This window comes from Spermophilus citellus (assembly GCF_964194105.1).
Source record: "Spermophilus citellus genome assembly, chromosome: 11".
In the NCBI taxonomy this organism is placed as follows: domain Eukaryota; kingdom Metazoa; phylum Chordata; class Mammalia; order Rodentia; family Sciuridae; genus Spermophilus; species Spermophilus citellus.
In genome coordinates this window covers 71,760,303-71,788,050 of record NC_138192.1, presented here as the reverse complement: position 1 = coordinate 71,788,050, position 27,748 = coordinate 71,760,303, and the positions used below count along the sequence as shown (strand labels likewise).

The 27,748-nt window shown below is 37.3% G+C and overlaps 1 protein-coding gene and 1 long non-coding RNA gene across 13 annotated transcripts in view; one reads left to right on the top strand and one right to left on the bottom strand.

Moving 5' to 3' along the window:
• B3GALT1 (beta-1,3-galactosyltransferase 1) overlaps window positions 1-27,748 on the bottom strand; it is a 582,447-nt gene that overhangs the window by 85,657 nt on the left and 469,042 nt on the right. For 4 of the 11 annotated variants that reach the window (XM_081261271.1, XM_081261267.1, XM_081261278.1 and 1 more), the window contains exon 1: window positions 15,811-16,016. The exons of the other annotated variants lie outside the window; for them this stretch is intronic. The gene's annotated coding sequence lies outside the window, so the exon portion shown is untranslated. Of the gene's footprint in view, window positions 1-15,810; window positions 16,017-27,748 lie in introns of those variants that run through there. 11 annotated transcript variants of the gene reach the window in all.
• The window catches only part of LOC308630737, a 94,238-nt gene continuing 77,201 nt past the window's right edge, over window positions 10,712-27,748 (top strand). Inside the window, exon 1 of one of the 2 annotated variants that reach the window (XR_014018012.1) lies at window positions 10,712-10,873. This is a non-coding gene — a long non-coding RNA (uncharacterized lncRNA). Of the gene's footprint in view, window positions 10,874-24,185; window positions 24,369-27,748 lie in introns of those variants that run through there. The other variant, XR_014018013.1, reaches the window with a different exon arrangement.

Here is a 27,748-nt window from a genome sequence, read left to right as displayed (position 1 = left end):
AAAGCCTTCGCATACCTGTTAAACTCATTAAGTCCCAAGTTTACAGTTCTGTGAATATTTAAGTAAAAATGACATTGGTGCATTGAAATATACTAGAAATCATAATCTAGAGCTTATTTGTTTTTATGTTAATTAACATTATTATAATATAACTATATAATTATGCATGACATACTTTATATTTACATTACATATTTCAGTTGCACAATCAAAAACCTAAATAGAGCAAAAATATGCTATTTATGCTAACTCTGAAATACTATTTGATAGCCAAAGCAATTCTTAGCAAGATGAGTGAAGCAGGAGGCATCACAATATCAGATCTTAAACTATTCTACAGAGCTATAGTAACAAAAACAGCATAGTATTGGCACCAAAATAGACATGTAGACCAATGGTACAGAATAGAAGACACAGAGACAAATCCACATAAATATAGTTATCTCATACTAGACAAAGGTGCAAAAATATACATTGGAGAAAAGATAGCCTCTTCAATAAATTATGCTGGGAAAATTTGAAATCCACACATAACAAAATGAAATTAGACCCCTGCACAAAATTCAACTCAAAGTGGATCAAGGACCTAGGAATTAGACCCTGTGCCCAATAGAAGAAAAAGTAGGCCCAAAACTTCATCATGTCAGCTTAGGACATAACTTCTTTAATAAAACTCCTAAAGCACAAGAAATAAAAATCAAGAATCAATAAATGTGATGGACTCAAACTAAAAAGCTTCTTCTCAGCAAAGGAAACAATCAATAACATGAAGAGAGAGCCTACAGAATGGGAGAAAAACTTAACCACATGCACATCAGATGGAGAACTAATCTCCAGGATATATTAAAAAACTTAATCCCCCCAACCCCCCCCCTCCCACAAATAACCCAATCAATCAATGGGCAAAAGAACAGAACAGGCACTTCATAGAAGAAGATACACAATTAATCAAAAAATATATAAAAAATGTTCAACATCTCTAGCAATTAGAGAAATGCAAATCAAAACTACTCTAAGATTTTTTTATCTCACTCCAGACTGAATGGAAATTATCAAGAATATAAGCAACAATAAGTGTTGGTGAGAATGTTGGAGAAAGGTACACTCAAACATTGCTGGTGGGACTACAAATTGGTGCAACCACTATGGAAAGCAGTATGGAGATTCCTTAGAAAACTTGTAATGGAACCACCATTTGACCCAGCTATCCCTCTCCTTGGTTTATATCCAAAGGACTTAAAATTAGCATACCACAGTAATACAGCCACATCAATGTTTATAGCAGCTCAATTCCCAATAGCTAAACTATAGAACCAACCTAGATGCCCTTCAATAGGTGAGTGGATAAAGAAAATGTGATATATGTACTAATGAATATTAATGAGTCTTAAAAATAATGAAATTATGGCATTTGCTGGTAAATGGATAAAGCTGGAAAATATTATGCTAAGTGAAGTAAGTCAATCCCTCAAAACCAAAGGCCAAATGTTTTCTCTGGTATGTGGATACTGATCCATAACGGGTGTGTGTGTGTGTGCACGCGCTAGGGAAGAATGGAGAAACTTTGGATTGGACAGAGGGGAGGGAGTAGTGGGGAGAGGGTGTGGGGGTGGAAAAGATGGTAGACTGAGATGGACATTATTACCATAAACACGTTTGATTGTACAAATGGTGTGACTCTGCATCATGTATAGCCAGAGAAATAAGAAGTTGTGCTCCATTTCTTTATAATGAGTTGAAATGTATTCTGTTTTTATGTATAATTAGTTAGAACAAAAAAATGAAAAAGAACTAGGGTGGGAATTTTGACAAGTAAAAAAGGAAAAGAAGAAGAAATACTATTTAAATCTTTATTATATTTCCAGGATTCTTAGGACTTAATGGGTTAACCAAAATCTCTCTCCAAATTCTCATAAAAAATTTGGTGGACTTTTCTTCAGAAAGGAATCTGGATATATCCCAAAGTCTAATGTAGAAGGGCTTTCCCCTCATCAGCATCTAAGTAAACCACTGAGTAGAAATAGCTGTCTTCTTAAATTTTCTCTTCAGTTCATTAGTGTGTGTGTGTGTGTGTGTGTGTGTGTGTGTGTGTGTGTGTTTTAAATTGGTTTAGACTTCCTTTGCATGCACACATCCATTTCTTTCTTTAAAACTGTCCTACAGCTTCCAGGTCATTGGGTTGACCTGAGTAGACAGGATAAGAACCTGCTCCCAAGGAAGAAGACTCATTTTTATTCTTCTGGAATTTCTGAAGTTATAATCTCAGCTTTGTATGGAGACGGTAAAACTTCTCTCCAATGGTATGCACAATTGAACAGGGAATCACAGTACTCACTAGAAATGCCATATTCTTGATGTATTAAATTGAATTTCATTTATTGATATTATTTAATGAGTTTACATGAAAATATTTTTAAATTCTTATTTTTATCTCAAGTATCAAATGACATGTCATAGTGTTAAGCAGTTTGAGGGAATAAAAGTGAACCATTTGAAGCAAAATAAAGAGATTGAAATTACCAGGTAGTTGGTTATAGGAATGTTTGCTTTTTAATTTCTTATTGAATGTGTATACAAATATGTGTGTGTGTATGTGTGTGTGTGTGTGTATGTATGTATGTATTGCATCATTCCATGTGCACATTTATTTGAATTAGAAAAGGAAAAAAAAAGGTTGAATTCTTGGATAATTTCCCTTTCAAATCTGGGATTTCTCAATCCCTCAGTTCAACTAACATTTATTTATTCATTCATTTGTTTGTTTATTTATTTATTTATTTTTGTGGGGGTACTAGTGAACTCAGAGCGACTTGACCACTGAGCCACATTCCCAGCCCTATTTTGTATTTTATTTAGAGACAGGGTCTCACTGGGTTGCTTAGTGCTTCACTTTTGCTGGGGCTGGTTTTGAACTCGTGATCCTCCTGTCTCATCTTCCTGAGCCTCTGGGATTACAGGCATATGCCACTGTACCTGGCAACTAACATTTATTGTGTGTCTATTATGTGACAGGCATTGTGGTGGGGAATCAATAATGAACAAAAGGAAAGTTGTTTAGAACTTAGATAGGTACAGATATGACAGCCTATCAGACCCTGTACCCCCACCTTTTTTTTTTTTTTCAGAAGGGCCTCAATAAGTTGCCCAGGCTGGCCTCAAACCATCAATACTCCTGCATCCTCTTCCTGAGTTGCTGGGAGTATAGGTGTGTGCCACACACTCAGCTTTCTTTAAATAATTTGGTTGAGTATATCCATAGGACTTTTTATTCTATGGAGATTTATTTATTTAAGCAGATTTCTATTTACTTATCTATTTATTTGATTGAGTATATCTGCGGAGTCCTTTTATTCTATGGAGATGTTGAAAGTGGGAAAGACTCTTATCTCTTTTATTTCCAGATGGTGAACTGCATTTCTTTGGAAATACTTGGACCTCTGAACAAAGAGCCAGAAGAAGAATGCTTATGAAATAGCAGGGGTTTGGGTGCCCAGTTAGTTACAGATCTATGAAGCATTGGCTCAGTGCCCTGGGTTTCCTTTCACACAATGTCACCTCCTTCCTTCAAATATCCAGCTGACAAATGTAAAAATACCTTGATTCACAGTATCACAAAACACTTCCATAAGGATGAACAGAATTAAGTAAATGAAAACATAGAGAAAAGGAAAATGCAGTGAATTTACTGACCTAATATGTATTGTTTCCAGGAAGAGGTGTTCATCCTATAATAGCATAAATCTATAAAAGTATTCTTTTTATACAAGGAATAAAAAAGTATTCTTTTTATATAAGGAATACTCTCTTTTCATGAATGCCATTTCCCCAGAAAGGGAGGGTCTGATAACTGCAAGAGAAACAGTGTCCCCAGGGAGACAGTACTTTTTATCAATCCAGCATCATAATTTGAAAATCTGTCTTTTGTTCCAGAACCAAAAACTGCTACTGAGGTTCAAACTTGAACTTTTTAAAAAATTATTTATTTGTTTATTTGTATTTATTTGTTTTGTGTTATTACAAAAAAGATGCTGCTGATGGGGAAAACTATCACCATGTGATGACTTTTCAAAATTATTTTTTCAATTCCTCTTTCATTTGAAAGCATAAGGTAGAGCCTTGGAACCACACTGCCAAAGAATGCAACTTAGTTCTCATGGAACTTAAGGTCAAAGACTCACGCATGATATTGAATTATAAAGCACCCTGTTGCACTTTTTGTTCAAATATGCTGCATCTCAATTCCTGCCTCCAGTGTCAACCAGTAAAAGTGTTATAAACTCCACATGAACACCAATGACATGGGTGACGTCTGTGTCCCCTTATTCTTCCTTTTGTAGAACTTTAAATCATTGTCCCATTTTATTCATTAAGCATCCTAATACACCTGTTACAAAAAAAAAAAAAAAGAGTTCTGTTTATTACGTAGCTTAACAAAGTAATGAAGTAGCCAAGGTCTTGCAACAGTTCTTCTTTGGATCTGTCTATATCTTAAGAAATGTCTAAGGTAAAGGGATTTTATATAATGGAAGATAGTTATTTATGCATAAAAGAAAGATGGTAAGAAGTACAAAATAATTTAGTATTTTTATCTCAGAAAAATAAAATGGAGGAAGTGATGCCTGAGTTTTAGCTGATTCTTCTTGTCATTTTAATGCATCGCTCTGTCCCTGATCACCTACTTGCTCAGCATGTTGCAGGGAGTATCTTGGCCTAAGACAGAGGACAATTGCTGCCGTGACACCTAGCTTCTTGGCTCATCAAAACAATTTGTTTTCCCACACCCAGGGTCCTTATATTCTTGGTGATTCACAGAAGCCTCACTGCCATCGTGATTCTGGTCATGTTAACAGTACAAACTGTGGACCTCTCGTCAAAAATTAGTTCTATTCATTTGTTATGAAAAAGGACACTTTACTTTATTCAGAAGTTTAAACAAGTGTAAGTTTTCACTATCTGGTCTCAGGAAATCACAGAGAAAAAACCAAATCTTTGTGGCTATTAGTTTTGTGTTTAATTTTTCATGTGATGCAAACCAAGTGTGGCTGTGTCCTGAAATGAACTCTCCTCCTCTAACAACCTTCTTGGTTGATATTTAGACTTTCAAAGGAGTACCCTGAGTTGAGTCTCCAACAAGGAAGTAAAACTTGTGCTAAATAAAGCCGAGAGCATAGTCATGTATTTTTCATACTGTGTTTTTCCCTAAGAGCAGTTAAACTTAAGTAAACAAACTCTCAAAATGGTGGCTCAGCAATAATAACACCCGGAAAGGCCTAGAAGAACACAAAATCAATGCAAATCTATAGAAACTCTTGAGTTCTCCCATTACAATAGGAGATGCACTTTGCAAGTATTGCAGCAGTTTACTACAGATGTGGCTGCAGTTGCCCTTTAGCACATGGCATACCTCTATGATTGCCTCTGGTTTCCAGTCAGATCGTGGGAAAGAAGCTGCTACAGCTTGGGATGCCACAGGGCAAAGTCACATTTACTGTGCCCAGGGTTTTAGCCTCAACCCTGCCAACCAGTGGCTTGGTCCTAATAACTAGCTCCTGGGAGAGGCTTTTCTGACCCCCATTCTATCCTTTTTTTCCTTCCAAGGCACTTTTTGGATACTTTCATTTTAACATTTAGGTTACCTTGGAAAACACATGGATGGTCTTCTGCAGCATCTTTCTGTGTTAAATGATTTATGTACAAATTTATATATCATAGCAGCATCCAAGTAAAGGATTATTGTTCCCATATTCTCATTCTCCATGAAGCACCAGGCTGTGTGGCTATGGAGTCCATTTCCTGGATGCTATGGTTTGAATGTGTTCCCCCAAAGCTCATGTGTTGATGACTTAATTCCTAAACCCTGGCAGGGTTAGGAGTTGGGGCCTAATGGAAGGTTTTTGTTTGTTCTAATTAGTTATACATGACAGTAGAATGTATTTTGGCATATCATACATAAATTGAATACAACTTCTCATTCTTCTGGCTGTTCATGATGTAGAGTTACACAGGTTGTGCAATCATATACGTATATAGGTTAATAATTTCCGATTCCTTGTGCAATCCTTCCTACCCTCATATCCCCTCCCCTCTTCACTCCATCTGTCTAATCTGTTCTTCCCTAGCCCCACTCCCTTGTTGTGAATTAGCATCTGCATATCAGAGAAAACATTCAGCCTTTGAGTCTTTAGGATTGGCTTATTCACTTAGCATGATAATCTCCAGTATGGAAGGATTTTGCTGGTGGGGCCTAAGCCCTCCTGAATAGATTGATGCCTTCCTTGTAGGAATGGGTTAGTTATTGCAGGAGTATGGTACCCTTTTGTCCCTTGTGTTCATGCCCTCTCCCCATTTTTTGACTTCCACCATGGTATGAAGCAGCAAGAGGTCCTCACCAGCTACCTGATTTTAGACTTCCTGGGTTCCAGAACCATGAGCCAAAATAAATCTTTCTTTTATAAATTACTCAGTCTTAGACATTTTATTATAGAAACAAAATTTATTAAGATGCTGTATTTTCCCAGCACTCCTTTAAAGATGAGGAAACTAAAGCCTAGGAAGGTTAAGATCACTTTGCTTGTAAGTAGAAAAATCCATGATTTTAATTGGTGTCCAAAGCCTATGCTCTTAGCTACTGTTATAGGCTGTTATTCCATGGACATCTAGAGATCTGGGACACTAGTTTATTCAATCACTCTTCTGTGTCTTGCAGTGTTGGCATTTAGCAGTTCTTTTTTGATTTGTGCATATTTTCCACAGAGGTCTTTTATTTGCATGCCAAAAGCAAAAGTGTAGCCTACAGCCAGTTGGCCATACAAGAGACATTTTTGGAGAACTCATTCTTTTTTTTTTTTGCTGGAGGGAAAGTATTGCAAGGCTGAGAACCCACCATGTCCAAAGTTTCTCTTAGCACAGAGTACTATGCCCAAGAGAACTTATTTGGTCCAGGGAACACAGTTACCCCGGACCAGAGCTGACAGGGTCAGAGATATGGCCACCTATAGACCAATCAGTGGCTTCCAGGATGACTTGATATAGGTGCCTCTGTAATAATTAAATTAAGTATATTTCCTTCCTGAGAGATTGAATGTTAGACACACACAGAAATTACTGATACCAAGAGATACACAGGAAACAAGTGTACTAAGCAGGCCAAGAGATAATAATGGAAGATGTGATGCAGTGGTTTTTGGGGCAGAGAGCAGAGCAATGGTAGGGACAGAAGCAGAGGCAGAAAAGTCACAGAGACTGGAATCACTGTTTCATCCACAGAGGTGCTAGAGTGTCCCCAGGAATGATTAGTTCTCCATGAAGTGCCAGGCTGCAAGCTGCTGTAGGTTCCTTCTGGACTGGTTTGCTTTCCATCCCCAGAACTAAGTTCATCTCAGAATGTCCCAGAGCTGGGGCAGGGGAGTGGTGGGAGCTGGTGGTGAAACAAAAAAGTCATAGAAACACATGATCCCTCCTCTATGAGGAGCTGTGATCTAATGAGGCAGATGAGCTGCTCACAGGTGATAATGATCTAGTACTGAGTTTGCTTGGGAACCGGTGAATGATCTCTCTACGGGCTCTCTCAAAGGGACTCCTGGGACATTGTTATATGTTCTCATTATGGTTTTATTGGATGGAGCTGGAAGTGGAGGAAAAGGGGAGGAAGGGAAAGGGTAGAATCTGGGAAGACTTAAGAAAAAAAAAAGAAACCTATTATAATTCTACTCCCATTTGAATTCATATATTTCAGTAATTGCCTGCAGTGCTAAAAGAGAAGCTAACCTTTTTCTTAATATCATGTTTAATAAAAACTATCTCTTAGTGTATTTTGAGTGAGTTCAGTGCTCATTAGAGTGAGGGACAAATAGCAAATGAGTTACAGCAGTGCATAATGAAGAGGCAACCTGTGAAGGCTGCTTCATCCTCAGCCAGGGAACTTGCTACTTGCCTTGACTTGGGGGGGACTAGAATCCTACATAGAATCGGAGGCTGGCTGTACAATATGCAGCCCAGATAGTCCAGAGCTAACTCCGGCCCAGAGGCAAAAGGCAAATAGGAAATCAAATTAAATCAACCACAGGCTCATCTTTAAACTTTACAAGACCTAGGCAAGAAAAGGGCCCCCATCTTTTTTAGATTGTATTCAGTCCTGTCTTAGATTATGAGGGAGATGGTCATGTTCTTTCAGAAAGTTAACTTGTCATTCTGTCCCCCCCCCCCCCATGCCCATCCATAACCATGGTACCTTTACTGGGAGAAACCTGAGGTCACTGAAGGGCAGCTTTAAGGAACAGTAGATCTTGCCACCCTGGACCCCCAAGGTCACAGGAGATGCAGAGTTGACCTGGAGTGTAATGATTTTGTCTGGGTAGGTAGACTAAGGTGCTATTATACGTAGCCCATTATTACACGGAACTGAACAGGCCACAAAATTATTTCCTTCAACCTAATAACGGCTTACACTTCGTGAATGCTTAAAGTGTGCCAGGCTCCTTCAGGAATGTCTTTTTCCTTATGGCTTTCTCTGAGGTAGTGGATGATAATAACTATTATTAGTCCCATATTACAGATGAGGAGAAGGATACTTGAGAGAATAAGGACCTTGTCCCAAAGTAGATGTCTGAAAAGTGGTGGTGAGATGGGATTTGAACCTGCTCATTTAGATTTGAGAAGCTCCTCTATTATTGCTCCAATCCACTCCCTCCTAACATCAGAAAGAGACACATTTCACTCTCTTACAAAGAGAATGGGGTGAAATCTCTAAGTGTTTAGTTTTTGCAGTAAACGCCAGTCAAGTGGCCCATCCTTCTGGTTGAATTTTACTCAAACCCCCAGCTTGGACAGTCACATAGCTTCTTTCTCTTTCCGCCTCTTAAATCCTTCTCCTGCAGTGATTATGTTTTTTCCTCTCTGCAGAGCTTTCTGGTTGAAATACAACAACAGAGAGCACTGATGTGGAATGATTTCTTCCACCCACCCCCCAAAAGCTTCGCTTGTCACTAGCTTAGTCCACGGTAAAGTGATATATATTTCAAATTCCCTTCCCGGTATAGCTAAAGTCTGCTGTTTTCACCAGCAGAGCCAAAATTAATTAGAGATGATATCATAATAGAATAATATTGATTGTAGTATATCACTAAGAAGTGCTAGTCTGTGTTAATTAACATGATTCACCATAAACACTCAGTATATTTACATACAATCAGCATGGGTGTTTGTCTACCTAGGCCAATACATTTTTCGGTAGCAGCAGAACCATTCAGAAATGATTCGTATGTTCTGTTGGTATATATCTCTACCCAGTCCTTGCCCACCACAAACATATTGGTGGTCTCATTGCCTCCATATTGGATGCTTCAAAACCTAATGCATAGTCTTTGCAAAATCTAGGCATTTGAAATTGGAATAATAGAAGTTGTTGGTACAAATGTGAGAAAGACAGCTCTGGAGAGGATTCCTAGGCAAATCTCACCTATTATCTCCCTTCCCCCCCCAAAGAATCTGAATATTTCTCTTTAATATTCATGTAGTTCTAATATTATGCAGCATTGCTTACCATTTCAACAATTAGAGATTCACTTTTTAAAGATTATCAACCTATTTTAAAAGGCAAATATTACTTGTAAGGGTAGGGGGCTTTTGACTATTTACGTACTTAATCAAATTTGTCCCACTTTCTCTTCATTACATTTAGTTCAAACCAACTGCATTTAGGAATGTGAGTTTTAACTGGAAATGAAGGAAGACACCGTACATTTTTGGAACATGGAATCCTCCAGAGGGAAAGGGAGGGCAAGTTTTAGGAGGGAGAGTACAGAAAGTTCAGGGAAGTAATGCTCTGGAGAATAAGCAATGCTATAGCAAAACCAGTTTTCTTCTATTCAAAATTCTGCCTGGGGTCATCCTTGAATCTAGGAAAGAGAAAAATTCTCTCCTTCTCCTCTTCCTCACGGCTTCATAGGGGCATTTTACTGCCAGATCTCAGCTGGGTGTTTTATTGCATACCCTACTCTGGCTATGTTATGGATTAAAAGGTCTTGTATGGGCTGGCCTGAGCTGTTAACCACAGCATGGAACATGGTTTCCAGAGGAAGCGAGGCTCTGAATTATAAACATCAGGTTACAGATCAAGTTGAACGACAGAATCTGTTTGGACCTGGGGAGTGCCTGTGCATGGTTCTAAGATGTGCCATCACCCCACACCCTGCAACATGCTCATCAGACACTTCTGTGTCATCCAAATGAAAGGCTTGAATGAATGGCATGCTCTGTAACCAGAGTTAGAACATCTGGGTGAATGGAAACTAAGTACACTATCCAGATGTTTTCTAAATACTTGGTAAGGCAGGCAACATATTTGTGTGACTGCATTTTTATTCTTTTATTTTATCTTGGCATTGAGTAGTCCTCATCTTTTATCTGCAGTGTTGCTTACTAAAACCTGCCTTTATTCCTGAGAAATGAAGAGTGTTGAATGCAGTGGGTGTGTTAGAGACTGCGGGGGATTAGTGCTGGGTTCTCTTGTGAGAGGCGGCCTCGGTGTGGATCAGGTGAAGGGGAGCAAGGTGAGTGGCCTGGCTATATAGATTTCTTTTTATCCTTTCCTCTCTTTTGGCACTCTGAACCAGAGGCTTGATCTCGGCTCTGATTTCAGCTATTTTAAGCCTCTTAACTTTCTGTCCTCTTTCTTATATGTGTCCTGTGAAACCTGATTCAAAAGCAGGAGGTACTTTGTTGCAGTTTTTCTCAAACTCTCATCAAGAGCCATCAGGATAGAAGCACGTGGGCTATTTAGTCTAAATGCAGATTCCTGTGCGCTCCTATAACTTCTGAATCAGAATCACTGGAGGATAAGGTACGGGGAATCCTTTTTAAATAAGCTCCCCAGGTGAGTCTAATGCAACACAAGAACTGTTGCCTTACAGCTTTCTTCTGAGTCCAAAGTTTCACTTTTAAATTTTATTAACTTATAGATTCTAGAAATCAACAAACATAAGGAAAACTATAAGTCTGAGTATCTGGGTGCTTCTGAAAATGTACTGTAAGCAAGTTAGAAACTTGATAACAATTCTTAAGCATGCCAGGCACTTTTTCTATCTGAAATCTGATTTCCATAGAAGATCGATAAGGGAATACTTTGCCAATATGGTAAGCATTTATTATTTGACTTTTGCAAAATCCTTGCTCTAAGCAATTGGCATTCAGAATAAATCATTCTTTCATCAGCTATAATAATACTTCATTGCCTTTGTTCTGAAGTATTCATTTCATTTCCATTATCCCTATTGTATAAAGCAGGCAGAAAACTAGCAAAGACCTGTTTATCACAGGGCAAATTGAGTGGAGAGGTGAAGTGGATGTGATCTGGTGGGTCTTCCCTGAGATTAGCAACCAGAAGAGTTTATTTTTCTCTAAAGTCCCCAAATTGGTCTGTGATGAAGCAGTTTGTGTGAGGAAGGGTCTGCAATATAGAATAATACTTTCAAAATCATTGCTAAGGTAATTTATTACCATGAAAATAGTTAATGGATTGGAGGCAAACCATTTGGTGAGTAAGCAAATCTCTGCATGTTTCATAGGAAAGGCAGAATCTCCAAAACATGTGGTCTCAGTGGAGACACAGGTGCTCCTGCAAATACAAAAGCTTTGCAAGGCCTGTTTGGGTGTCTGACTTCACCTCTCCACATGGAAAATGGGAGGATCAGTGAAGGTCAAGACCCTCAGAACCAAAACCAAGCTTTCTTTCCTCTGAAGATGGTGTGCTTGGGTTTCTCCTGCTGGTCAGAGATGCTCCTAGCTTTGCATGGCTTTGAACCAGGAGCCACCCCAGACTCACTTGTAGTTTCTACTGAGGAGTATGACTGGGGTGGGGGGTTCATTCTGGACATGTGTGAGTGGCCTTTGCTATTACCTTCATTTTCCTATATTTTTATTTATTTAAAATGATTGCTGCTCAGATCCCTAAATTTAAAGCTCATGTGTATTGTTGCATTTTGGATCTCAGTTTCCACAGTGTTATGGTTTAGATGTGAGGTGTTTCCCAAAAGCCTTCAATGCAAGAAGGCTTAGAGGTGAAATGACTGGGTTATGAAAGCCTTATCCCAATCAATGAATTAATACCCTTGACAAAACTTAACTGAGTGGTAACTGAAGACAGCTAGGGTGTGGCTGGAAGATGTGGGTCACTGGGGGAGTGCCTTTGGGGTATATATTTTGTACTGGTGAGTGTAGTCTATCATCTTGTGAGTTGCTTCCCTCCACTAAACTCTTCTGCCCTGATGTTCAGCCTCACCTTGAGCCCCAAGGAATGGAGCAGGCTGTTTATGAACTGAAACCTCTGAAACTGTGAGCCCCCAGATAAGCTTTTTCTCCTTAAAATTGTTCTTATCAGGTCTTTGGGCACAGCAGCAAAAAAGCTGACTAGAACACATGGCAATTGCCCCTCTCCAATGTTTTGCATGTACAAGGACCTTCACTAATGCTGGTGGGCTGCTCTGAATGTGGTTATTTTCTAGAATCAACTTGGACCTGGAGGTAGATGTTCTAACCTGGCTCTTGTCCACATCCACTCTTCACATGTAGATTTATTCGTGCTGTTGAGGTTGTTCAGTACAATCAGTGTTGTGAGCACTGAGCTAGCTACCTTGTCTCTCCTGGCTCACTTAGGAGATGTTACAATTCAATTTATCTCAAATTCAATTCCTCTACTTCTGCAGTTCAACAGCAGCTCCTCAAATGTGGTTGTCAGAGAGCCATGTGATAAGGTGTCAGTTCTCTTGTTTCCAACTATTATGGGAATCTAAGTTAAGGTGTGTGTGTGTGTGTGTGTGTGTGTGTGTGTGTGCGCGCGCGTGCGTGTGTTTTCTTTTTAGAAATCTTTTCACCAAGGAGATATTAATTTCTTGGAACCAGGGTACACTTTTCCTTCCTGGCAAATCTTATCTAGAGAAGCCACTAATTGTGATGTTAAAGGGGGCTATTATTCTGTAGGATGGGAAAGGCTGCATTTTATTAAAAAAACAAATAGAGTATCTCTTTTTGGAAAGTCTACAATAAATATATATTAATGGTGCCCACAGTCACATGGGTCTCCTTGTGGCTATAAAAGCATGCTTTACCTTCATATTGCCTTTATAAAATTAATATCAAGTATTCTCCTTTACTTTCCCTTGTCATAAAAAGTAGAAATGTTTTTTTGAGTGTTTAAATATACACATAAGGTTAAAAGTATTGTTCTCCTTATTTTTAAAGTAGTCTACATTACAATAATTCATCCTCACTTGAAACGTCTACTGTACATAATACCTTTTATGCTGTTCTTTGTTTCCACTTTTCATCTTGAAACTGCTTCAATTTCCAAGTTCAATTCTCACTGCATCTCTTAAACTCCTCACAATGTAAAAGTTCTTTATGTGTCAAAAAAAAAAGTAGAGAATATGACTTTCCATACATAAGATTCTCATGGAACAATGCCATATTAGGCAAAGTGTTTGATTTTCCTGTGGAGGTATAAGTGAGACTTTATCAAAAAAGAGTTCATTTCAGGCTCTCAATTTTGCCCTAGCTGAGCATAATGCCTTTAGCCCTAATTCAGTCAGTGCTACATGGTTCTTGGGTTTTGATCCTCTTCTCCAGTCCCTGCAGTGGACATGCTGGCAACTACCTGATCTGTTGATCAGTAACTAGTTCACATACTCCAGAGGTGCCTTAATTAAATCTTTCAGTATCCCAGGAATTGTGTGTGGTGCCTCAGGGAAACCTGAATGACTAAGTTAGCTGCTGATAACACAAGTTTTCAGTTTCTAGGTTTCTGAGTTACTCATCAATCACTCCTTGCATTCCTCTCATGCCTTGTCCTCCATCAGCTCTCCAGACTTCCTCCCACCTAACATACATTCCTTTACCAGTCCAAAGTGGTGCTTATTAAGCAGTCCAATGTTCCTGCTAGGATGGACTCTCTTCTCCGAACTGCCTACTAGGCCAGGGCCCGATTATCTCTCTAGCTCCTACTTCCCTAAGTTCCTGGATGGATTGTTATTTGGAATGAACATATTGGCAAAAGTCTGGAACTTCTCCCACAGTCAGAGACTCCCTCCTCTACTCCCACTTCAATGCACTTAACCCCTTCACTTTTGATATTTGGGAGAACATAATGGTGTACAACTGTCTAGTCTCTTTGCCTGGATCTCTCTGGTCATCTTTGGCCCTTCACTTAAGAACTTGTTGCCTAGGCTCCTGCAAACCTTGAGCAAAGGCTTGCTGGTGTCAGGACACACTTTATATACTTATACCCTTACAAAAAAAAAAAAAAAAAAAAAAGATACAGGGTCTCTCTAAGTTGCTGAAGCTGGTCTCAAACTTGTGGTCCTCCTGCCTCAGCCTCCTGAGTAACTGGGATTATAGGTGTGTACCACTCACCTGATTTTGGTACACTTTTTAAATACCTGTTCTGTATCCAGGAATTCTAATATTTTCTCTGTGTGAACGTAACAGGAAAAAGTGTATTGTTACTATTTCTTTAGTAATGTGCCACAATATAATCCTCAGAGGGCTGATATCTTTTACCAGGGGTCAGCAAACCATGGTGCACAGGCTTCATCTATTCTGCTCTCCGTTTTTCTAAATGAAGTTTTATTTGGACATAGCCATGCTTCTTTGCTCATGTTGTTTATACCTGTTTTCATGCTGCAACAGCAGAGTTGAGCAGTTGTGGCAGGGACCACATGGCTCACAAAACCAAACACATTTATCATCTGGCCCTTTCCTACTCACTCATGACTTCATCTGTCTCATTAATTTCATTAATTCCAAGTAGTCTCCTACCTGAGGGGTTAGTTCCAGGTACTCAGGTATTGACTTGGTTATACCTCAAATCATTTTCACTAAAGGGGATGAAAATTCTTTTCAAATTAGTAACATCTACTAAAGATGGCATTTGTAAAATAAACACAAAGTTTAGTTTTAGACTTCTAAAAGAAATGACTTTTAAAAATGCTGATGAACATGTGACCCTTTTAGAACTCATTTACACTGACCATGCCCTGCCGCTAGACAAATTCATTCTTACTGGACTGGAGAGAGAACTGGCATGGATTTCTTCCCATGAAGCCAAATATTTCAACGGCATGCTTACAAATGTCTATTGTTCCAAATAGACAAGATAAGAAATTTTTCTTAGCCTCCTATGCTAAGTTGAACCTGATGGAAAGAAAGCAAAATTTCTTTTCTTTCTTTTTTTTTTTTTTTTTTTTTTTTTTAGGTGTAGATGGGTACAACACAATGCCTTTATTTTTATGTGGTGCTGAGGATTGAACCGGGGTCCCACCCGTGCTAGGGGAACGCTCTACCGCTGAGCCACAATCCCAGCCCCGCAAAATTTCTTATGTAAATCAAATGATAAATGTGCTAACGGTTAATGCTGCAAAATAGTGATTTTTACCAGGATGCAAATAAAACTCCTAAAATTGAAAATGGCTAAAGGAAGGGCTTTTACACCATATCATGCTAAGTTTTATTTTTTTCCTCAGCATTTATTAAAATAAAGGAGTCATCATTGTCAATGGGCAGAGCCCATCACATTGCTTTTATCAAATGCAAGGAGGTGTAAATACAAACTGTAAAACAGAAGAGAAAGATCATGACTCACCGTCTGACAGCAAAGCTATTAAACATAATCAAAGCCTGAGAGTGAACTCATGTTGCCTTTCAACACATTGCTAAAGAACCCTTTTCATTGTAAAACTAGGATAGAATGCTACAATCTTGAAACCGCCACAGGAGACACTTGGTTCACAGCATTTAAAACAACTTTTAAGATGTACTTACCATAGGACAAGTCACACTGCTTTTAATCTGGACACAGGGCTTCTCAAATTGTAATCAATAACTGATTAAAGTTGATCCTCCAGGACATTATCATCTGATATCTCAGGACAGTTACTGGTGATTAAAATATATACTCTATTGAATGAACGAAGCCTCACCTATGTTAACAACAAAAACAATGTTTGTTGTCTCTTATGAAATACAACGACAATGATTTATTCTCAGGAAGTTAGTTGGACTATGAGGTAAGATACACAGTTCTATATTGAGAGGTGAAAATCCTGCCCATGGCATAGGATTCTGGGGCTTGAGTGAAAAGAACAGATGGGCAGGAGGATGGGACACGTAGGTGTAAGAGGACAGACACAACAATCTGAGAATACCCAGAAGTTACCTGAAAAGAGCTTAGTGATTTTTTGCTCAATAGTACTTTAAGGCATTTATCCTCAAGGTTAAATTGTTATAAAACATCTGCCTCTGAAAGGGTTGTAAACCAAAGGACATTTGTGATTAATCATATGAGTTCTGTGAGAGGCTTAGTCAGGACTATTTGAAAGTTGAGGCTAGTCTTCTAAGGTCAGCCCTTGGCCAGCCTAAGGAAAATAGGTGCAATTGAGCTGAGCCTGGACTATGTGTTACACTGCCCTTGGCTTCCATTTGAATTTCTGTGTATACTCAGCACAGAGCCTGGAACACATTTGTTGCTTAATAAATGTGTATGACATGAATGACTGTGAAAGTGATTCTCACTTATTACCAAGTCACACGAGGACACAAGGAGAGAGATGCTGACCAGTCCAAGGAAGACTGGTTTGTCTGGCAACATCCACTCAGTCTCTGGCCCAATAAATTTGACCTCCTACATCTCTCCTGAATACTCCATGAAAGCGAGTCTCAAGTGCGAACATTTATTGTGGGGTTGAATGTCACTTAACATAGAATCCGGGCTTTGTACTCTGACTTCAATACCTGCTTCTGACTCTTTCTCACCTGTGTTTCATTGAATTTCTTCTTCTGAAATTCTGAACCATGCCCTTCCACATAGTGGCCCCCTTTGAACCTTCTTTTAGCCTCGGTACCTTCTGCTACCTCCACTTAGATCTCGGCTCTAACCTCAAGCACTTTGGCATCTCTCAATCCCCAACCCTACTGTACCATGACAAGGAGCAATCCTGACTCAAAAGGCATAATGTCGGAAAAAGCTTCAAAAGATATTTGAATTTCCACTTCTTTTTTAAAAAATGCTTTAGGGACCTTTGGGAATTTCTAGCAGAGGTGGGAGCAGAAGTTTTTGTTTTTGCTTTTATTTTTAAATCAATTGTTAATTTCCAAGATTTTGAGTTATCTCTCCTACTAGAAGATAACTGATGGCTTTGGGTGATCTGCATGAAAGTAATTGACACTCCCAACTGTCAATCTTTATGGCAATGGCTGAACATGTTATTTATAATTAAAGGGTTGAACACTATTTAAAACTCAGCATGCCATATGTGCTTCATCTGTATTTCCCAGAGAGCTCACAGCATAGTCTTAACTGGCATTATATTTATTGTTTTATTTTCTTCTCACAGCCCTTTACTAGCTACTTGGGAAAGACTCTTTTGTATTTTTTATTCATTATATTCCCCAGAACACTGGCAGTGAACTTTGTACAAGTGAAAAATACCAGAAATACTTACTAAATATAAGATGAGAACAAGGGAGCTTGTACAAAAATACCCAGTCCTAGTTTGGTGAGATGACTATTGAAACTCCAGATTGAAATAAGACTTTTGACCAATTTTGTGCTTAGTTTGAGTAGTCATGATCATAATTACCCATGTGTCATAAAATCCTATAAATGCAACGAACAACCTCTAGTTCACCCTTGACACTTTCACACTTTTGATCACCTCTGAGTTCATTTTCATGGGTGCTTTCTACTCTCCATGACTCTTGCCTAATAAAATCCCAGATGAAACTGTGCAGGAAACCATGTCCCCTAGGCTAGATCCATAGGGTGTTCAGGTAGCTATTGCTTTCTTCACTTTTTGAAAAGTTCACACTCAGAAGCAAGGATAAAAAAATAAAACAAAACAAAACTGGGCATCAGATGAGTTTCTTCAACCTCTGGTTGCTTTTGCTTTCCCTCTTCTCTGTATGAAATGGTCCCCTACTGCTGCCTAGATGGTTAGCAACTTCTTACCTAGTCCTGAATCACTTTCAAATTGGACCTCTTTAGTTCTCTTTAAAATATTACTCCCAGACTAATTTGTCTGGAAGTGTTCCAATACATGTATTAGTTGAATGATGTTAATGAATGATAACAGCTTAAGGCAATTTTTTGGCCTAAAGGAATTTGCATTTTGATAAGGGGCAATGCCCTGGCCCAAAGGAATAAATTGCTAATGTTAGAATTTAAGTCTTCAGGGGAAGTATGCAGGGTCAGAAAACCTTCCAACTCCACAATATTGGCTGCCTACTTTGGTGGTACAGGGGTCCCCATTTCCACCATACTGTCTCCCTTTATCACCAAGGTAATCAAGAAATCATTTGGATAGAAGTCCTAAATGCTGACACTGCTAATACTAAGCACAGTGCTCCAAGTCATTTTTGGATTTGGCAGTGTAGGACTGGGGTATGAGGAGGGGGAAGGAAGGGAGGGAGAAAGGCAGCAACATGGGGACTGCAAGAATTATCTCTTTAATTGGAATTATTGCAATATATTAAAGATATAAAGAATTCATGTATTCTAAATATGTCTTCTGAGATCAAAATATGTATTAGTCTAATTTTTCTATACAACTTTGGGGAAAGGGAGACTGCAAATATACAATGTTTTAAAGGGCTAGACTACTAACTATGATGTTAAAATTTAAAAATTAATCTCTCAATGATAGCTTTGTATCTTAAGTTAGTATATAACAAAGAGTACTAATTTTTACAAATGGATGCCTCAGGGTTGTTTTGCAAATTATTATTTGCTACCGCTAACAACAGTGGAATAGTAGCTCTATAGTCACAAACTTCTGAAGAAAGTCAGTAATAAAAGAATTTGTTTAATAGGAGGAAATTTCAGCAGCATTTGCTGAACTCATGATTGTTTGGAATTTTAAAAAATTATTTTATTTTACTGTTTTGGAAAACCACAAATCACACACAGAACATGGTGCTAGCCTTTGATTAGGTCACACAGACCATATTACAGATGGGAGGAAAAAGTTCCAGGGGGCTTAAGAGTTTATTATGCATCAAATAAATCATTGCAGTGAGCTTGAAAATCCATGTTACTGCATTAACTTTTTAGCTTATTTGCTGAATTTTGATATTTAATATAAATCTCATTTTATTTGTCTTTTTAAAAGATAAGACAAATGTTTTCACAGAAAACTTGGAAAAAAATTAAAAAAAATTTAAGTGAAAAGTTAATGGTGTAGCATTAGTTTTATAGATATCCTATAAGAAACAGAGGAGTGTTGAGAGTGGTTATTATTGCAGTTACCTAGGAAGGGAATTAATGTCTCTTCTATTTTTGAAATGACTACCATTTCCTAAATCATCCTTCTTTCTACTTCTCCATTTCTGTGCATGATCAACAGGTCAGACTCAGAAAATTAGACATATATGAAGACTTAGATCTGATAAAAAAATGAAGACACAAAAAGATTGAAATTATCGGAGAGAAGTTAAAAGACATGGGGATAAACATAAGATATTAGTCATATACATGTAATTGAAATTATAGTAAGAGAGACTATAGATAATGAAGAAGAAGAAATATTTAAATTAAATATTTGAATTTTTTTTCCAGAACTGAATAAAGATGGGACTCTATCTGGACATAGTGGTAGGCCTGTAATCCTTGTGACTTGGGAGGCTGAGGCAGGAGGATCACGAGTTCAAAGCCAGCCTCAGCAATCCAGTGAGGTGCTAGACAACTCAGTGAGACCCTGTCTCTAAATAAAATACAAAATAGGGTCAGATGTGGGTCAAAAAAGAAGGAAAAAAAGAAAAAGATGCACCAGCATGCCTGCAAATCCCAGCTACTCAGGTGGCAGAGTGAGGAGAGTCACAAGTTCAAAGCCAGTCTGGGCAACTTAGTAAGAATCTGTCTCAAAATAAAAAATAAAAAGAACTGGGGATTAGATGAGTGATAAAGCTCCCTTAGGTTCCATCCCCAGGACAAAAACAGAAACAAATAACAACAACAAAAACCCCATGAAATCACTGATAATGGAAACACATAATGTTCCAGAAGGATCCATGTGAGAAATGAACATCTAGACATACTAGCTGAGATTGCAGAACAGCACAAATTCAGAGATGGTCCTCAACATAGCTAAAGAGAAAAGAAAGCCCAGCTAAAAAAGATGAAAATTTGATCACAAAATTCTCAACACTATCAGTGAAACCCATAAGCCAATAGAATAATGTCTTCAAAGTGCTAAGGAAAAACAATTGCAACATAAATGTCAAAACTATCTTTGAAGAACTAAAAGTAGAGACATTTCCCTAAAAAAATAAATAAAAATAAATAAAATAAAATAGGAGATCTAATAAGTAATCAGTAGAGGAATATCAAAGTTATATGCTTCTTAGAAGGAAAATGATCTCAAAAGAACAGTCTAAAAATGGGGGCTGGGGCTATAGCTCAGTGGTAGAGCACTTGCCTTACACATGTGAGGCACTGGATTTGATCCTCAGCACCTCATAAAGATAAATAAATAAAGATTAAAAAAGAGAGAGAGAGAACAGTCTAAAATGAAAGAAGCAATGGTAAGAAAGAACTGTCTAGTGAGTAAATAACTAAAAAGTCAACACTATCTGTGAGATACCTAAGCACAGCATTTCTAATTTAGGAAATTTTTTTAAAAAGTAGATCACAAGGTGAACATTAGTAGAGGGGTTATTTCCTTGTACTCCTTGTACCTTTTTTTTTTTTAAGCGTGGGATTAATATATTGAGTGACAATAGATTTCACTCAGCATACAGGTTAAAATTTCTAGTGCAAATGAAGATGTTAGGGAAAAAAAACTTCCAATAAAGTAGAATAACACATATAATAAGGATAAATTTTTAAAAACAAGTGAAATAAATAGGTTAAAATATATGGTCAACAAATTAGTTATTTCTTTGAAGAAATTATTAAGATGTTCCAATAATGACAGATTAAGAGAAAAAGAGAGAAGATGCAAATTTTTAAAAATTGGAACATAAATTAGACCAAAAGTACAGATATATGAGATATTTAAAATATATTAAAGGAAATTATGGCAATAATCTGGAAATGTGGACAAAATGAACAGGAACCATTCTTATCAAAATTGATTTAAAATATAGAAAAGCAAGATAGATCTGTAATTACAAAAACATTTAAATAGAAGAATGGTAAAAGATAAAAACATACATATCTTAAAAGGGAAAAGTTATACTATACTAATAATCTAACAAATAATAATCTCACAGGAATACATTTACTAATAATCTAATAAAATAATAATCACACATGAATACATTTAAAATTGCATTAACTATCAAGGGTATACAAATAAATACTAAAATAATAACCATTTTATTGTTTTCTTCCTTGGTTAAAGAAGACAAAAAGTTTGATAATACTAAAGGTTGGTTCAATGTTGGTGGATATTTAAGTTGGTTTAATTACCACAGAAAAAAATGGTATACTATTTTGTATAGTTGAACCTCTATAAACCTAACTCCCGGTAATTTCTCTCCTAGGTTTACATCTGAGAAATCCTTGTTCATATGCACCAAGATATGTTGCTATAATAACCAAAAAGTGAAATGCCCTTTAGCAGCAGTGTAAATAAATAAATGTGGGATGTTCACATTGGCCTATCAGGTAGTAATGAAAATGAATGGCATATAGCTAAAGGCTTAAAAGAAACCATCACAGAAAAAGCAAGTAATTAAAGCTATATGTAGAATGATTAAATTTTTATAAAGTTCAGAATCAAAGAAAACCAAAGGACATATTGTTTAGGGATATATATATGATATTCTTTTTCATTCTAAATAGCAAAGAAATGATAAAACAATTCTTCACAGGTGAGGAGGAGGTAAGAAGCAGGTTGGAAGAAAAGCAAATTATATGCACAATAGTATAAGAATAATAATAGTATAAGAATACTTTTGGTTGGGTGGTAGTATCATGGATATTAATCATTATTATTCATAATTTTACATAGATATTTAAAATACATTTTTTGAATGTTCAAATATTCTATGATACAAAATGAAAAATAGAATTATGCAATTTCTGCAATCTTCCTTTTTTAAATGGGTCCTTATTATTTACCAAATAAGGACCCCAGTAATTAGCATAAAGTTCTAGGTGCAGCTTCTTTCTTCTATGATAGGTCATCTTTATGCAAAGTCAAAACAGATTTCTTTACCTCATCATATGGTGCCACACCCCCATATTTTAGCTTTGCTACTTTATTCTGTTTTACTGAATATACATTTTTTTATGTTCTTGTGTCTTAAACTATTCCCTTAGCTTTCAATACCTTCACTTCATTGAAGATTTTCTATGAAAATCATTCTTATCTGTCAGGGTCCAGCTATTCCTCATCTTTCCTGTAAGGACTGAATTCTCCAGCTCTGTCCACCACTGCATTACTTGTATCTACACTGCAGTGTATCCTGCATCCTTCAGTAGAAAACAGCCAAGTCATCATGGTCAAGTAACTGTCTTTCATACCACAATGGACAATGACCACACTTAAAGTAACCTTGGGGCAAGTGTTTTACTGGAAAGTAAAAGTGAAAACACTTATAGAGGAGTGACCTTCCTATAAGGACTAGATTTCAGCCCAATGGAACATACCCAAAAGAGCATAATAGTTTAAGCTGTGTTAGCAGAACCTCCTAGAGTCATTTACATTCATTATAGAGTTTTTTTTAGCCACATCTAATCTCCTTAGTAAAGAGAAATTGGAAGCATATATCAGTTCTCCACTTTTTGACATTAATATTTTGTGGCATATAATTTTCCTTATCCTATGATATACCTTCAGATAGTTTCAATAAATTCCCCAGTTGCCCTTGTCCAGCACTGAAATACTCTTTTACCAATATTATAATAGCTAGAAAGCTCTACTACATTGTTGTAATCAACTTTTGGCTCTTCATCTGGCTAAAGTAGTATGTTTTAGAAGGTTTATTTCTGTAAAGTGTGAACTTTATGGTACAAAGATGTTGCTACGTGTTTTGAATAAGGGTCCCCCATGGTTGCTGTGTAAAAGGCTTGGTCCCCGGTTTTGCACTTTTGGGAGGTAGTGAGGTGGGGCCTCGTGGGAAGTCTTTAGGTCATTGGTGACATGCCCTCAAAGGGAATTATGTTACTCTGGTCTCTTCCTTTTCCCTTTTGCTTCCTGGCTGATGAGGTGGGCAGTTTTTGTCTGCCATACACTCTTGTCATGATGTGGGCCTCACCACAGGCCCAAAGCAAGGATGGATTAGAACCTCTAAAACTCTGAGCCATAATAAACCTTTTCTTTTATAAGTTAATTATCTCAGGTGTTTTATAGTAATAGAAAGCTGACTAGCACAGATATTTAGTTTGATATTAAAGTAATTATTTAAAAATGGTGTACAAGGTTCAGGGGATGAAGGCAGTAAGAATTGCCTACTATGACAGGGAGAAGTATTTTTATCACTGACATTATTTAAAATTGGGTATGCATGGTGATAATAAAATTACTTACAGTTGTTGTTGTTATTATTATTATTATTATTATTATTATTATTATTATTAAAAAGCTCTGTAGACAATGCACCCCCTTATTTCCTGAATTTTTGATGTGCCATCTCACTTCAGAATCACCACTCACCTTGGTATTTACTTTCTGGTGTTTCTCACAAGATTGTTACAACTTTGAGGACATGAAAGATGTCTTAATTGTCTTTGGACCTCAAAGTCTAGCATTTAGTAGATGCTTAGAAAATGTTTGTTGAAGAAAGGAATTTAATTTGTTAGGAAGTACTTGGTGGCAAGTAATCAAACATCCAATTTACATGATATTTATGATAAAGCAGATAAATGGACACAGGCAAGAAGCTTGCTTCAGTGACTCAACCCTGTCATCAAACACCTACTTTCTTTTTTCTACCTTCTGGAGTGGGGTGTCGTATTACCTGCATAGACACTAAAACTAGCTGCCAAAAAATCCAGGGGCTATGTAAGTCCTCATCCATGACAGAGGGTGTGAGGGAGGGTAGAAGGGAGGAGGAGGGAAGGGAGTGGGAGAGAGGGAGGGAGGGAGGGAGAAAGAGAGAGAGAGAGAGAGAGAGAGAGAGAGAGAGAGAGAGAGAGAGAGAGAGAGATACACAGTTTCAGATTCATCCTCAGAAGAGCAAGGAAGATTCTTTTCCAAACCTTGTTCTGTCTTCTCAATGTTTTGCCTGGGCTAGGTTCTTATCCCTGAATCAATAACATCTAGAGCCAGGGAAGGACATACCTCCTCTCAGAGACTGAAGGAAAACTACCATTTTTATCAGATGAAGTAGGAATGGAAGTTGAGAAGCCACTGCAGTGCCAATCAAATGACTGAAGTGTAATTGGTTGTATTGTGGGGTTTTAAGATTTTGACTTGAAAGAGAGATTTTGATGACATATTGGGCAAAATCTAAGAAGTGATCCAATATCTATGAACCATTCATAAAAATTCTTTTAATTTACATATTGGTTTATTTATATTGGTGATATTTTACTTTTTAGAGTGTTTGGATAAAAGTAATTTTATCTTCTCTTTGATGTCATTCAGAGGGGTATCCAGGAATGATACTTTTACTTAGTACTGTTTTTACTCCAATTTACCATGTGGGCCATTTCTATAATGCTTTTTCAAAATTTCAAAAAAGTATTTATTATCATCCTATAATAATATTGTTTTAGTTGTCACATATAATTTGATTAAAAGGAAGTCCACAAAGGAGTTTTATTTAGTATTATATTGGATCCAAGTCAAGAATGCCAATGGGATGAACCATATCTTATTATAAGGTGACTTTACTGGTGTTCAAGTGAAACATGCCTAACATTTCTGGAAAGAAATAAGCCAAGTAGTTCTGAAAATCAGAGTTTATATACTTAAGTGTATGCTTCACTTTCTGGCCTGAGATTGGAAACACTGTGTACCATCTGTCCTCACTGTTGCAAAAAGTGGACCACTCAGAGATGCTATTAATTTTTTTTTCATAGTTCCCCTAGTAGAACTGCTTTAAAACAATGTAAAATTTAATAGAACAGGCTCTCACCATTCATGCACCCTTTCATTTCACAAATATAGATAATCCCTGCCTTGTGATGGTGGCTTGACTTAACAAGTTTTCAGCTTTATGATGGTACAAAAGTGAAATGTATTCAGTGAAAATCATACTTTGAGTTTTGAGTGTTGATCTTTTCCTGGGCTAGTCATGTGCTATGAGTGTCTCTTTTGATGAACCAATGCTCTATGATGTGCTGTGTGGCTAACTATGGTGTTTTGTAGGTTAGGTGTATTAAATGTCTTTTGACTTATGATATTTTCAACTCACAATAGGTCCATTAGGGACATAGCCCCACTACAAGTGGAAAAGAATATTCATTTATTGAAATTCTACTTTGGGCTCATCTTTGAAATTATGGAGAGTTTATAGTCTAGTTATATAGAGGCTGATAATATAAATATATGTTAGTTGGAGAGCAATACTAGGGAGAAAATAAATTAGACTGGAATCAGAGGAGAGAAAATGCAAGATTTCTAGAAAATATGTGGTTGAAGGGAACACATGTCATTTTTCTGTACTTTTCCAAATATGGGAAATAAAGCCATCTGGACTACAGTTCTCTTGATGGCAGCTTCCAGGAAGAGTCTTTGGCCTTGGCACTATGGACAGATGTCTCCTGATTCCCATCTTCACTCATTCTCCCTCAGGCTTCCCTTCTTTGAAACAAGGAAGCTGCTACATCTTATGGCTAGATTTCTGACCTATCATCTTAGGGATTACTTAAAATTTTCATCATTATACAAAGCTATCCCAAAAGTTATACCAGAGTCACATGTGAATCACAAATTTCAAAATTACTGTTGCTTGGGAAAAACATAGGAACAAAATTCAGTTTTAAAATATGCCCACTCAATGGGGTGTAGTTTTAAGAGATAATTTTTTTTTTCTTCATCACATGACTCCGATTGTTATAGCTTTGGCAGCTGAAAGGATGATAATCTTCAGCAATAGAGGAGGGATGGAACCTGGACTGAAATTAATCAGAATGAAACTGAGAAATGCAGTAGAAGGAACACCCAAAACATAGTGAGATAGACATTTCATGTCCATTAAAAAATGATTTTTATACTACTGTCTAAAACAGTCATAGATTTCAACCCAGAACTGTCATGGGACACCTGGAAAGATATGCATGTCAGAATATGGAAGACATCAAGGATACATGGAGTTCAATGTGCAATTGTTTCTTGCTTTTAAATACGAGTAACAGTGGTCCCACAATAGAAAGTATATGAGCAACAAGACAATAAGAAAGGAGATGATGACTTTTCTCTGAAACATCTAGCTATGCTAAAAGGTTCAGAAATCTAGAGGTATTATTTGAAATCTCAGATAGAGGTTTGAGTTGGAACCCTGTCTCTCTGAGAAGGATCCTGAACTCTGTGTGTGTGTGTGTGTGTGTGTGTGTACACATGTGTGTATGTATTTGTGCATCTGTGTGCATGTGTTTCACACAGAAGATGCTGGTTCATTTGAAATCAAAAGAGGAAAAAAAAATGGAATGCTACTATGCTGCTCTTTTTTAGGAAAATATCCCTTTATCAAAGCGAGAGATGAAAATGATGCTGCCTTTAGGGTATTTCCTGAGTGGATCCTACCTTCTAGTTGCATTCATTGTGAAGGAAGACTTTACTGCATTTAAAAAATGAATTTGATCTTTCAATTAATTTGAAATTTTCACTCATTGACCCATTCCATATATACAGTGCATGATGACATTTAACCAAGAAAGTTTCCCTGTTAATGAAGACTGTTGCCTCTCTAACTTGTTAATATTCCCTATAATTTCAATGGATTTTTGTTCCACCCAAAACATTTTCTATGGGTTATCTCATTAGTTCTTGTATGGCTTTTCTCACAACCCTGTCATTTTAGAACTCTACCACAAGACCTGAATGTCTGATGTTATTGTCATACATCATTCCTCAGGTCTTTCAAGTAGAAGCTTCTTGGGAAGGGAAGAGAAGAGTAAACATGGGATCTCATACACTGAGGACGCTCAGCACATCAATGTGAGGGTTTGAAATCATGAAGCATTTATGTGTCAATTTATGGTTCTCAGATCCAGGAAAGACATCTAGCTTAATCAATCATTCCATATTTAAATTTCCTTCCTAAAATTCCTGCCAGGTGTTTTTCTGGGCTGTGTAAGATATTCCACTGCTGAGTTAAGTCTGAGGCACAACTGACATCATCAAATTGTTCTGGCAGAGAACTCTTTCCATGCTCAGCTACCACATAGCTTCTGCTGGCTCTATCTCTCAAATTCATAAGGAACATGTCAGAATCATAGACTGTCAAAGAAGTATGCAGATGGACTTTTCCAGGCTTCTTATTCACAGGTTCACCTTGCTTTCTCCATCACAGCTCCTCAAATATCTCAAGACAGGACCACGTTGAGCTTTCTCTTCTCCAGGCTCAATGTTGATGGCTCCTGAGATTCCTTTTCAGCTGAAGTGGTTGTGGACCCTTTGCCCTTTACATTGTTCTTTTCTGAGCACACTCCAGTTTATGTATATTATGCTTAAACTACAAGATCAGAACTCAACAGAATATGCAGCCCTTCCCTGATGGCAATGATCTATTTTAATCTACTTCTTCTGAATATAATGATTTGACCAGCTATGAATTCAATGAATGCTGATTAAAAGCTCAGGCTCTGTAG